The following is a 13,548-nucleotide window of genomic DNA, read 5'->3' on the forward strand; positions in this document are numbered from 1 at the left end:
AGCTTCATCACTGACAACCCAGTGATGAAAATAATTTCACGTTACAACAGATGTTACAGGCTGACTAAGCTGATTAGAAAATTGGACTTCACATTAAAACCAATGTTTCTGTTGATCTTGGTTGTCTGCTCATAACAACTTAATATTCCACATCTGGAGCTGGACGAGTTTAAGGACTAGTTTATGTGCGGGGCATTCAGACCAAGGATATTTATGTGACATTTTTCGGTTATTCCTCACTTCTTCCAGAGATCTGGGGGACATTTTGAGGTAGGAACCTACATTAAGGATCATGACTCAACATATATTGTGTTTGTCTGTTCATGCAGGTGCTTTCTGAAGCCTTGCTGTGAGAAGTTGATGTTTTCTCTGTATACCCCAGCCTACCACAGCATTAAAGGTCCAATATTGTGCCCCTTTTTCAGCAAGTGAATGAACGTCTCACATGATCCCAGAAAACGTCTTTAAGCTTTTCAGCTCAAAATGCTGCAAAGATGCTTCATTTCACTGTGACTGTATAACCCCTAGTTTTAGAAGGGGTCTCTGGGTGAGTGCTGTTTTACACACCTCTGCTAGAAACAGCGACAGTATTACTGATGGTTGGAGACAGACAGTAGGTGCAACAGTAGTTCACTGTGGGAACTCGGAGCAAGCATGAGGTGGCCTGAACACTGGACGTTAGTATGTTAGCCTATGTGACAAATTTTACATTGTTGATAGTGATGCTAGGAGGACAAGACTGCCTTTCAACAAAGACATCAAAAGGGCAGAAATGGTGCTTCTTGTTCTCTGCTCAGGAGTGTCTTGTTAGAGGTTATAACTTGTTGATTGTAGAGATCGGAGCCTGAACAAAGGCTTGGGTCGCCCTAAAATAGACTGCAAGGTCCTGTCATGGAAAACCGCCCAAGGCCCATAGCTTTTGGGTTAGTTAAAGTATTAGTATTAGAGGTATTGCACAGTAATGGGTTACTAAACTAGTACTTGTTACTTGTTATGTGGTGCATTTACTAAACCCTTCATACACTCAGTCATCAATCTACTGCCAGTAGTGTGGAGCGATTCCTTTATTACTAAAACAAATACGCAATAGAAGATGTGTTCAACACGTCGTTCAGGTAAACAGAACTAATGAGTAACACAAAGCAGAGCATGAATCATCTGCTCTGGTTGTCGGCATTTTTCTGCTCATGTATCTATCCGAATTTATAGGCCCCGATAATATAAAACCTCACTGCGTGTTGTCACAGCGACTATAAACGGAACATGATGGTGGTTGATCTAATTCTGGTGGCAGTTGTAATCTCCCCACATTACCACCCAAAGGTGCAACACTGTGATGGATGGAAGCAGCATTTGGCCTCATGCGCTGGCTGATGAGTGGGACCAGTGAACTCACCGTGAGTCAGGTTCACACTCAAGTTCAGACTGACAGTGACACACATACAGCCTTCGACATGTTCAGAGGAACGCAGTCAGAGAGAGTGATAACAAAAGAACGGAGAATTTGCTGCCATTTTAACTTGTTCTCTTTGATGTTGATGATGGTTATGGAAAAGTATTCGGTACGTGTTTGAATTGACATCTGAACCTGAGAAAAAATGGACAAAAACGAAGAGAAAAACAGAATCAGAGAGGCAGAAGAATAAAAATGTGGTCAAGGCAGAAGGCAAGAAAAACGTGGAACAAGCAGAATTAACACAGAGAGGGAAATAAAAGAAGAGCAAGGGAGAAATAAATAGAGATAGAAGGAGGGAGGGCAGGAGGAAGGGAGAAATGTTGTGGGTGCTGCTATCCAGTTGGTGTTGCTATGGCCCGGCCCTCCCTGTTCACTGAGCCATTTCCTGTTTTTGACCTGAAATCTTTATTTAGAGCCATCCCTCCTCGCTGCTCGGCATTCATGAGTCAACTCAGAGTCCAGAGAGATGAACACAGGACTAAAATCAGATCTCCATTCACCACAGGAGCTACGTATGCGTACACGCTCAGAACTACCCGCCTGCTAGCCATGCAGTGCAGCTGAGCATTCATTCAGGCTAAAGTGTTTGCATAATCCTGATACATTGGGATACATCCCTGTTGCTAAGAATAACATTATGCTTCTGTTTTTATTGTTTGGCCAGCAGTTTCCTGCTGCTCTGCAGTCTGCACTAATTGGGCTGTAATACTGAGTCAGTTTAGCCTGCTATAAAAATCTCATACACCGTACTGCTAACGTTTTTGCATCTCTCAACTTTCATCTGATCACAACTTAAAGCCGAGTCGAAGCAGTGGTGCATCAGGTGAACTGTCATGAGAAAATCAATGGACTAGTTGATAAAGTGTCTGCATTAGTATCTGTGTTTTGGACATCAGTGACCTTTGACCAACGAATTAATTTGCAGTAGTCAGCTGTGTTGTCAGCGCTCACCTGACAGCCCACAATAGAGGAGCCTATTATGGCTTCTGTGTTCACGTTTATTTAACTTGCCACTTAAAGTAAGTGAACTGCAATCTCCACAAAAGAGGAATGGTTTGCAGAAAGTTTGGAGGCATCTGTTGATATAAGTATGTCTTTGAATAAAGTATGTCAGTCGTTAGCTGTGTTTCTATGTGCATTTTTGCAAAATTCTAAAAAATAAAAAATAAAAAACCCTCCGGGCTGCACAGTGGCGTAGTGGTTAGCACTTCTGCCTTGCAGCTAGAAGATCCTTGGTTCGTGTCCCGGCTTTCCCAGGATCTTTCTGCATGGAGTTTGCATGTTCTTCCTGTGCATGCGTGGGTTTTCTCCGGCTTCCTCTCACAGTCACAAACATGCTGAGGTTAATTGATTATTCTAAATTGTCCATACGTGTGAATGTGAGTGTGATTGTTTGCCTGTATATGTAGCCCTGTGATAGACTGGTGACCTGTCCAGGATGTCCCCTGCCTTCACCCTAAGTCAGCTGGGATAAACTCCAGCCCTCCGCGACCATAATGAGGATTAGGTGGTGTAGATAATGGATGGATGGATAAGAAACCTTCCCAATCTGGTTCACTCTCAAGTTCAGCTCAAAAAGTTTTATATTCACTTAAGGTGGGTTTTGACTTTTGAAATAAATAAATAAATCAAAATTTAATTAATTTAAAAAATAGTGCACACAGAAACATTTAACTTTTGTTGTGACAGCATAAATGAATCATGAATCATTACAGACTTTTCATATTGAAAACAATTGCTTTTGCTTGTGACATTTCAAAAGTTTGCTACAAATTAGCTTGACAATTATATTTATATATGGCTTTATGCGATTCATTAGCTCTTAGTGACCAAACTCAAACTTTGCTTTGATAAAACTTAATTATAACTTTGGTCAAACTTTTTATTAAGGTTCTAGAACCGAATATTTCATAAAGTTACGTGGATGATTTTTGTCTTACTGCTTTTTGGTGTGACCAGGCCTTCATTAGTCATGTTTCCATATAAAATGTCTGTAGAATTTGAAGCAAACTTTTGAAATGTTTGAAAATTATAGACAAGCATGTTAAAGGTAAAGGCTATAAGACCATCTCCAAGCAGCTTGATGTTCCTGTGACTACAGTTGCACATATTATTCAGAAATTTAAGATCCATGGGACTGTAGTCACCCTCCCTGGACGTGGCCGCAGGAGGAAAACTGATGATAAATGGAAGAGACGGATAATATGAATGGTAACAAAAGAGCCCAGAACAACCTCTAAAGACATTAAAGGTGAACTCCAAGGTCAAGATACATCAGTGTCAGATCACACCATCCGTCATTGTTTGAGCCAAAGTGGACTTCATGGGAGATGACCAAGGAGGACACCATTGTTGAAAACAAATCCTAAAAAAGCCAGACTGGAATTTGCCAAACTGCATGTTGACAAGCCACAAAGCTTCTGGGAGAATGTCCTATGGACAGACGAGACAAAACTGGAACTTTTTGGCAAGGCACATCAGCTCTATGTTCACAGTTGCAAAAATGAAGCATATCAAGAAAACACTGTCCCTACTGTGGAACATGGAGGAGGTTCTGTTATGTTCTGGGGCTGCTTTGCTGCATCTGGTACAGAGTGTCTTGAATCTGTGCAGGTACAATGAAATCTCATGACTATCAAGGTATTCTAGAGAGAAATGTGCTGCCCAGTGTCAGAAAGCTTGGTCTCAGTCGCAGGTCATGGGTCTTGCAACAGGATAATGACACAAAACACACAGCTAAAAACAGCCAAGAATGGCTAAGAGGAAAACATTGGACTATTCTGAAGTGGCCTTCTATGAGCCCTGATCTAAATCCTATTGAACATCTGTGGAAGGAGCTGAAACATGGCGTCTGGAGAAGGAACCTTCAAACCTGAGACAACTGGAGCAGTCTGTTCATGAGGAGTGGACCAGAATACCTGCTGAGAGGTGCAGAAGTCTCATTGACAGTTACACAAATGGTTTGATTGCAGTGATTGCCTCAAAAGGTTGTGCAACAAAATATTAAGTTAAGGGTACCATCATTTTTGTCCAGGCTTGTTTCATGAGTTTATTTTTTAAAATAATTCTGTTAAACCACAGTTCAAAAGCAATGTCTGATTTTCACTGGTTAATTTTCATAGAATTTTTATTTATTACAACTTTTGTCAGATTCAAATTATTTCTGTGACCATTGTAGGTTTTTCTTTCATTAACCGAGGGGTACCAACTATTTTGTCCACGTGTGTAAATCTTTTCGAAAAAGCCACCTTAGAGCAGCACGAAAACTTGGAGACATTTAGAAAAAACAAAGAAAAAAAGAGCCATTTCTATCAACCTTTATAATGTGATACTACAACATACCCATAGAAATACGTTATGGAAACACTGCTACTGTGGACTGATTTTTAGTACACCTTGAGGGTCTAAATGTTGTTTTTCAAAAGAGGAGAAACTGAATGATTTTGTGGCAACAACTGCGTGCTGTAAACATTTGGCTGCAATAGATGGAAATACTTGTGACAGCAGGTTGATCAAAGGCCACGCTGAGAACAGGCCGCCTGTCTGGAAAACAGAGAGCCTTGTGCTGTGAATGTATCAGTGCACATCTAGGCGAGCGTGCAGCAGGGGGCATGAGGGCCACAAACGGTCTTAGATGCCCATGTTGTGCCCCGGGATGCTCTGGTGAACCGCTGTTTTTGTCTCTGCTGGGTTTTGTTTGAGTTTACCAGACATCATCCTGCCATCTGCTGCAGGGTTCAGTCCACTGCTCTTTTCCGCAAACACTGACCAGACCTGCGTTAATTAAGGAGTTAATCAATGATTCCAAGTTTTCAGTGCATGTAAAAGAGGAAAAGGCAAAACAGATGAATGAGAAAAGGAACAGCACAGACCGATATAAGTGTGTGGATTGAATGAGGTGTAGACAACATGAAGCCTGAAACCAGTTTACACTTTTAAAATGTTGTTAATGAACCAGCGTTCTGCTGAGACACAGAAAAGAGGTACAATGTTACAGAGCATACCATGTGTGTGTGTGTGTGTGTGTGTGTGTGTCTGTCTGTCTGTCTGTCTGTGTTGTGTGTGTGTGTGTTGTGTGTGTTTGTGTGTGTGTGTGTGTGTGTGTGCGTGTGTGTGTGTTGTGTGTGCGTGTGTGTGGGTGGGTGGGTGGTGGGTGGAGCAAAGTTGACGCCGCTTCTCAGGGCAGCTGCTCGGTTTCAGCTTCTCCTGCTGCCTTCAGGTGCGCCTCGTAAACTTGCCAACCGTGGATGAATTGATCGAGCCCTGGCAGTAATGATGCAGTTGTTACATTAATAATGACCCCCCGTTGCTGATGCTTACAGGAGAGTGTGAAAAATTCGGGTATGTCTGAGAAATATGTACAAATTCATTATTTTGAGACTAAATGCTATCTGCAGAGCTTGTTTCCAAGTACTGAAGAGCAGAAATTGTAAGGAGGTTTTTGCATCAACAAATGTTCGGAATTTGAAGTTTGTTATTGATTTTTTTTTTTAAATCAGCAAACATTTTATAACTGATGTCAAATCTAAAATATTGATTATGTTCAAGGAAAAAATCTAATATGTGAAGCATCTAACACCAGATTCCACTGTATGTAGCTGTAATGACCCAGGGAGCCAAAGCAACAGGCCCTGAAAGGTTCCCTAAAGGTTACTTTTTGAAACCTTTTGACAACCTTTTAGTTATGACTCTTTTTCTTCAGAGAACATTTATGGAACATTACCTGATTGTTGCTTTATGACATAAGGATGCTTTTTGTGATCTTCATGGAACCTGTAGGCAACTGTCAGGAAAAATTCACTAAAGGTTCCCTTAATGTTGTGGGAGCATTCTGTGAAAGTTACAAGCCTCCCTATATGTGCCTTAAAGGTTAAATTCATCAAACCTTTAGGGCACATTCCCTGAAGGTTGTCAGAACATTGCCAGAACATTCCCTGAAGGTCCCTTGAAGATTCCAAAATGGTCCCTTTCAGGGAACATTCTGGAAAATTCACTGAGCTTCCATGAAGGTTACTTTACGACAGAAGTTTACTTTATGTAATCTTTGGGAACATTCTGGGAACATCCCCTGAAGGTTTACATTATGACTGTTAATTTTTGTCTTCAGGGAACATTTAGGGAACAACTTTACCTGATTGTTACGTTATGACCTAAGAATGCTTTTTGTAGTCTTCATGGAACCTGTAGGTAACATTCAGGAAAAAAAATCACTAAAGGTTTCCTGAATGTTGTGGGAACATTCTGTGAAAGTTAAAGCATCCCTAAATGTTCTTTAAAGGACAAATTCATGAAACCTTTAGGGCACATTCCCTGAGGGTTAGCAGGCCATTGTTAGAAATTCATTGAAGGTTCCCGAAGGTTCCTTGAAGATTACACAATGGTAGCTTTCAGGGAACCTTGCGGAAAATTCCCTGAAGAGTCTCACAATGTTCTGGGAATGTTCTGGAGGCCGCAAGCCTCCCTGAAGGTTAAATCCAGGGAACCTAAGGAACATTCCTTAAAAGTTACCTGAACATTCCTATAACCTTCCAGGAATGTTTAAGACAGAAGTTCACTTTTATGTAACCTTTAGGGAGCATTCTGGGAACATTCCCTGAAAGTTTACGTTATGAGTGAATATTAATTTTTGTCTTCAGGGAACATTTAGGGAACATTACCTGTAGATTACTTCATGACCTAAGGATGCTTTTTGTAATCTTCATGGAGCCTGTAGGTAACTTTCAGGAAACGTTCTCTGTAGGTTAGGGCTGACTGGATAATATCGAGGACAGAGGCGCACGTGCAGCTCGGCTTGCGTCTCTCGGAGCTCCGACGGTCCGTGAAGGCAGCAGCGTTCCTGTGAGCGGAGGCAGCTTCTCCTCCTGTCAGCGCCATTGTGTGACAGAGTCTCCGGGAGCGAGGACGGGCCGTTTTTCTGTAGGCGACGGGACTGTTTAAATACCCCCTCCATGTTTCTCTTTAAACCTCCGGCGGACCTGGATGTGGTAAGACGCAGTTTTTGTATCTTTCTGAGAGCGAAGTGAAAGACGCCGGAGAGGCAGCTGAGGCTCGGCAGTGGAACCTATTTCTCTTGAATAATAGAGACGGGGACGGCTGCTGTTTCAGTAGCTGTGGGGCAGCGGGCTGCTCGGAAAACTTTTCTTATTTAATGGATAATATTCGCCATTACGTGTCCCCGCTTGTACTTCCACTGACCCTCGGTGTTTATCTGACTAAAACTCATTCCAGCGCCCAGAGCCGAGGCAGCAGCCGCCGCTTTCCTCTTTATTACTACCGAGAAAAGTCTGTGATAAACTTTTCATTACCCAAAATACACAGAGGGCTCCCAGAATACACCGAGCTACTGGCACACACGGCCAGCACCTGAAATAAACCCAGAATTACGCTCCGGATACTCTGGATCTAAAAAATAATTGATAAATTAGGCTTCATTAAACGACATAAATTAGCATAAAAACTTTAACAGCGTCATTTAAAATGCACTGGGGCCTGATATAGTGACTCGGTGAACATATGTGTGGACTACAGCAGCCCGTAGAGAAGATGGACTTCACTCTCCTGAATGCCTTCTACAATCACATAGACTGCACCTTTCCTCTAATAGCGAGTGAAGCATGGTGCTGGACACCTGTGCAGCTGCTGTGAAGTGGTGAAAGTGCTGTTGCAGTTTACAGTGATTTGGCTTCCAGTGTTTGGGACTGTGTAAGTGAGTGTAGCTGTTGTGGTGAGTGGAGGGGCCTCTGTTTCGTAACATGCACCACAACACAGCAGCCAGCTTCTACGCTGACAGCACCTCTTCATACTCTGTCGTTCCTGTGCTGCGACCGACACGCTGCACGGTAAGTCAGAGGGTCTGACTTTGGACCAACAGCCACAATATAGACTCACGTCAGACCACAGAGAGCTGTTTGATCAGGGCTCAGGAGCAGACAGATGTGATGCAGAGTTATACAACTGTAAGTCAGCAGATAACCACAGAGGGAAGAGGGAAGCCGAGGTTTTGCTGAGCGGGGAACCCCTAAACACACAGTTGGATAGAAAAACACAAATTTTGAGAACTGTGTTCTGATATAGGAAACATTTAACTTTTGTTCTGACAACATAAATGAATCATGAATCATTACAGACTTTTCATATTGAAAACTATTACTTTTGCTTGTGACATTTCAAAAATTTGCTACAAATTAGCTTGAAAATTATATTTATACATGGCTTTATGCGATTCATTAGCTCTTAGTGACCAAACTCAAACTTTGCTTTGATGAACTTAATTTTAACTTTGGTCAAACTTTTAATTGATGTTCTAGAACCGAATATTTCATAAAATTACGTGGATGATTTTTGTCTTACTGCTTTTTGGTGTGACCAGGCCTTCATTAGTCATGTTTCCATATAAAATGTCTGTAGAATTTGAAGTGAACTTTTGAAATGTTTGACAAAAGTAATAATAAATAAAAATTCTATGAAAATTAACCAATGAAAATCAGACATTGCTTTTGAACCGTGGTTTAGCAGAATTATTTAAAAAAATAAACGCATGAAACAGGCCTGGACAAAAATGATGGTACCCCTAGAAAAGACTGAAAATAATGTGACCATAGGGACATGTTCAATCAAGGTGTGTCCTCTAATTAGCATCACAGGTGTCTACAAACTTGTAATCAGTCAGTCGGCCTATTTATAGGGTTACAAATAGTCACTGTGCTGTTTGGTGACATGGTGTGTACCACACTAAACATGGACCAGAGGAAGCCAAGGAGAGAGTTGTCTCAGGAGATTAGAAAGAAAATTATAGACAAGCATGTTAAAGGTAAAGGCTAGAAGACCATCTCCAAGCATCTTGATGTTCCTGTGACTACAGTTGCACATATTATTCAGAAATTTAAGATCCATGGGACTGTAGCCAACCTCCCTAGACGTGGCCGCAGGAGGAAAACTGATGACAAATGGAAGAGACGGATAATACGAATGGTAACAAAAGAGCCCAGAACAACCTCTAAAGACATTAAAGGTGAACTCCAAGGTCAAGGTACATCAGAGTCAGATCGTACCATCCGTCGTTGTTTGAGCCAACGTGGACTTCATGGAAGACGACCAAGGAGGACACCATTGTTGAAAACAAATCCTAAAAAGCCAGACTGGAATTTGAAAAACTGCATGTTGACAAGCCACAAAGCTTCTGGGAGAATGTCCTATGGACAGACGAGACAAAACTGGAACTTTTTGGCACATCAGCTCTATGTTCACAGATGCAAAAATGAAGCATATCAAGAAAAGAACACTGTCCCTACTGTGAAACATGGAGGAGGCTCTGTTATGTTCTGGGGCTGCTTTGCTGCATCACAGGGTGTCTTGAATCTGTGCAGGGTACAATGAAATCTCATGACTATCAAGGTATTCTAGAGAGAAATGTGCTGCCCAGTGTCACAAAGCTTGGTCTCAGTCGCAGGTCATGGGTCTTACAACAGGATAATGACACAAAACACACAGCTAAAAACAGCCAAGAATGGCTAAGAGGAAAACATTGGACTATTCTGAAGTGGCCTTCTATGAGCCCTGATCTAAATCCTATTGAACATCTGTGGAAGGAGCTGAAACATGCCGTCTGGAGAAGGAACCCTTCAAACCTGAGACAACTGGAGAGGTCTGCTCATGAGGAGTGGACCAGAATACCTGCTGAGAGGTGCAGAAGTCTCACTGACAGTTACACAAATGGTTTGATTGCAGTGATTGCCTCAAAAGGTTGTGCAATGAAATATTAAGTTAAGGGTACCATCATTTTTGTCCAGGCCTGTTTCATGAGTTTATTTTTTAAAATAATTCTGTTAAACCACTGTTCAAAAGCAATGTCTGATTTTCATTAGTTAATTTTCATAGAATTTTTATTTATTACGACTTTTGTCAGATTCAAATTATTTCTGTGACCATTGTAGGTTTTTCTTTCATTAACCGAGGGGTACCAACAATTTTGTCCACGTGTGTAAATCTTTTCGAAAAAGCCACCTTAAAGCAGCACGAAAACTTGGAGACACTTAGAAAAAACAAAGAAAAAAAGAGCCATTTCTATCAACCTTTATAATGTGATACTACAAAATACCCATAGAAATACGTTATGGAAACACTGCTACTGTGGACTGATTTTAGTACACCTTGAGGGTCTAAATGTTGTTTTTCAAAAGAGGAGAAACTGAATGATTTCTTGGCAACAACTGCGTGCTGTAAACATTTGACTGCAATAGATGGAAATACTTGTGACAGCAGGTTGATCAAAGGCCACACAGAACAGGCCGCCTGTCTGGAAAACAGAGAGCCTTGTGCTGTGAATGTATCAGTGCACATCTAGGCGAGCGTGCAGCAGGGGGCATGAGGGCCACAAACGGTCTTAGATGCCCATGTTGTGCCCCGGGATGCTCTGGTGAGCCGCTGTTTTTGTCTCTGCTGGGTTTTGTTTGAGTTTACCGGACATCATCCTGCCATCTGCTGCAGGGTTCAGTCCACTGCTCTTTTCCGCAAACACTGACCAGACCTGCGTTAATTAAGGAGTTAATCAATGATTCCAAGTTTTCAGTGCATGTAAAAGAGGAAAAGGCAAAACAGATGAATGAGAAAAGGAACAGCACAGACCGATATAAGTGTGTGGATTGAATGAGGTGTAGACAACATGAAGCCTGAAACCAGTTTACACTTTTAAAATGTTGTTAATGAACCAGCGTTCTGCTGAGACAGACAGAAAAGAGGTACAATGTTACAGAGCATACCGTGTGTGTGTGAGTGTGTGTGTGTGTCTGTGTGTGTCTGTCTGTCTGTCTGTGTTGTGTGTGTGTAGGTGTGTGTCTGTCTGTGTTGTGTGTGTGTTGTGTGTTGTGTGTGTGTGTGTGTGTGTGTGTGTGTGTGTGTGTGTGTGTGTGTCTGTCTGTCTGTCTGTCTGTGTTGTGTGTTGTGTGTGTGTGCGTGTGCGTGTGCGTGTGCGTGTGTGTGTGTGTGTGTGTGTGTGTGCGTGTGTGTGCGTGTGTGTGCGTGTGGGTGTGTGGGTGGGTGGTGGGTGGAGCAAAGTTGACGCCGCTTCTTCGGGCAGCTGCTCGGTTTCAGCTTCTCGTGCTGCCTTCAGGTGCGCCTCGTAAACTTGCCAACCGTGGATGAATTGATCGAGCCCTGGCAGTAATGATGCAGTTGTTACATTAATAATGACCCCCCGTTGCTGATGCTTACAGGAGAGTGTGAAAAATTCGGGTATGTCTGAGAAATATGTACAAATTCATTATTTTGAGACTAAATGCTATCTGCAGAGCTTGTTTCCAAGTACTGAAGAGCAGAAATTGTAAGGAGGTTTTTGCATCAACAAATGTTCGGAATTTGAAGTTTGTTATTTATTTATTTATTTTTTAAATCAGCAAAAATTTTATAACTGATGTCAAATCTAAAATATTGATTATGTTCAAGGAAAAAATCTAATATGTGAAGCATCTAACACCAGATTCCACTGTATGTAGCTGTAATGACCCAGGGAGCCAAAGCAACAGGCCCTAAAAGGTTCCCTAAAGGTTACTTTTTGAAACCCTGTGACAACCTTTTAGTTATGACTCTTTTTCTTCAGGGAACATTTATGGAACATTACCTGATTGTTGCTTTATGACATAAGGATGCTTTTTGTGATCTTCATGGAACCTGTAGGCAACTGTCAGGAAAAATTCACTAAAGGTTCCCTTAATGTTGTGGGAGCATTCTGTGAAAGTTACAAGCCTCCCTATATGTGCCTTAAAGGTTAAATTCATCAAACCTTTAGGGCACATTCCCTGAAGGTTGTCAGAACATTGCCAGAACATTCCCTGAAGGTCCCTTGAAGATTACAAAATGGTCCCTTTCTGGGAACATTCTGGAAAATTCACTGAGCTTCCATGAAGGTTACTTTACGACAGAAGTTTACTTTATGTAATCTTTGGGAACATTCTGGGAACATCCCCTGAAGGTTTACGTTATGACTGTTAATTTTTGTCTTCAGGGAACATTTAGGGAACAACATTACCTGATTGTTACTTTATGACCTAAGAATGCTTTTTGTAGTCTTCATGGAACCTGTAGGTAACATTCAGGAAAAAAATCACTAAAGGTTTCCTGAATGTTGTGGGAACATTCTGTGAAAGTTAAAGCATCCCTAAATGTTCTTTAAAGGACAAATTCATGAAACCTTTAGGGCACATTCCCTGGGGGTTAGCAGGCCATTGTCAGAAATTCATTGAAGGTTCCCTAAGGTTCCTTGAAGATTACACAATGGTAACTTTCAGGGAACCTTGCGGAAAATTCCCTGAAGAGTCTCACAACGTTCTGGGAATGTTCTGGAGGCCACAAGCCTCCCTGAAGGTTAAATCCAGGGAACCTAAGGAACGTTCCTTAAAAGTTACCTGAACATTCCTATAACCTTCCAGGAATGTTTAAGACAGAAGTTCACTTTTATGTAACCTTTAGGGAGCATTCTCTGAACATTCCCTGAAAGTTTACGTTATGAGTGAATATTAATTTTTGTCTTCAGGGAACATTTAGGGAACATTACCTGTAGATTACTTCATGACCTAAGGATGCTTTTTGTAATCTTCATGGAGCCTGTAGGTAACTTTCAGGAAACGTTCTCTGTAGGTTAGGGCTGACTGGATAATATCGAGGACAGAGGCGCACGTGCAGCTCGGCTTGCGTCTCTCGGAGCTCCGACGGTCCGTGAAGGCAGCAGCGTTCCTGTGAGCGGAGGCAGCTTCTCCTCCTGTCAGCGCCATTGTGTGACAGAGTCTCCGGGAGCGAGGACGGGCTGTTTTTCTGTAGGCGACGGGACTGTTTAAATACCCCCTCCATGTTTCTCTTTAAACCTCCGGCGGACCTGGATGTGGTAAGACGCAGTTTTTGTATCTTTCTGAGAGCGAAGTGAAAGACGCCGGAGAGGCAGCTGAGGCTCGGCAGTGGAACCTATTTCTCTTGAATAATAGAGACGGGGACGGCTGCTGTTTCAGTAGCTGTGGGGCAGCGGGGCTGCTCGGAAAACTTTTCTTATTTAATGGATAATATTCGCCATTACGTGTCCCCGCTTGTACTTCCACTGACCCTCG

General features: G+C 42.1%; 1 protein-coding gene across 3 annotated transcripts in view; it reads left to right on the plus strand.

The window, feature by feature from the left end:
• The window catches only part of sertad2b (SERTA domain containing 2b), a 54,234-nt gene that overhangs the window by 26,030 nt on the left and 14,656 nt on the right, over positions 1 to 13,548 (plus strand). Inside the window, exon 1 of one of the 3 annotated variants that reach the window (XM_055018702.1) lies at positions 7,354 to 7,440. The exons of 1 other annotated variant lie outside the window; for it this stretch is intronic. The gene's annotated coding sequence lies outside the window, so the exon portion shown is untranslated. Of the gene's footprint in view, positions 1 to 7,353; positions 7,441 to 13,172; positions 13,332 to 13,548 lie in introns of those variants that run through there. One more of the 3 variants, XM_023279403.3, reaches the window with a different exon arrangement.

The sequence above is a fragment of the Amphiprion ocellaris genome, chromosome 16 (assembly GCF_022539595.1).
Source record: "Amphiprion ocellaris isolate individual 3 ecotype Okinawa chromosome 16, ASM2253959v1, whole genome shotgun sequence".
Classification (NCBI taxonomy): Eukaryota; Metazoa; Chordata; class Actinopteri; family Pomacentridae; genus Amphiprion; species Amphiprion ocellaris.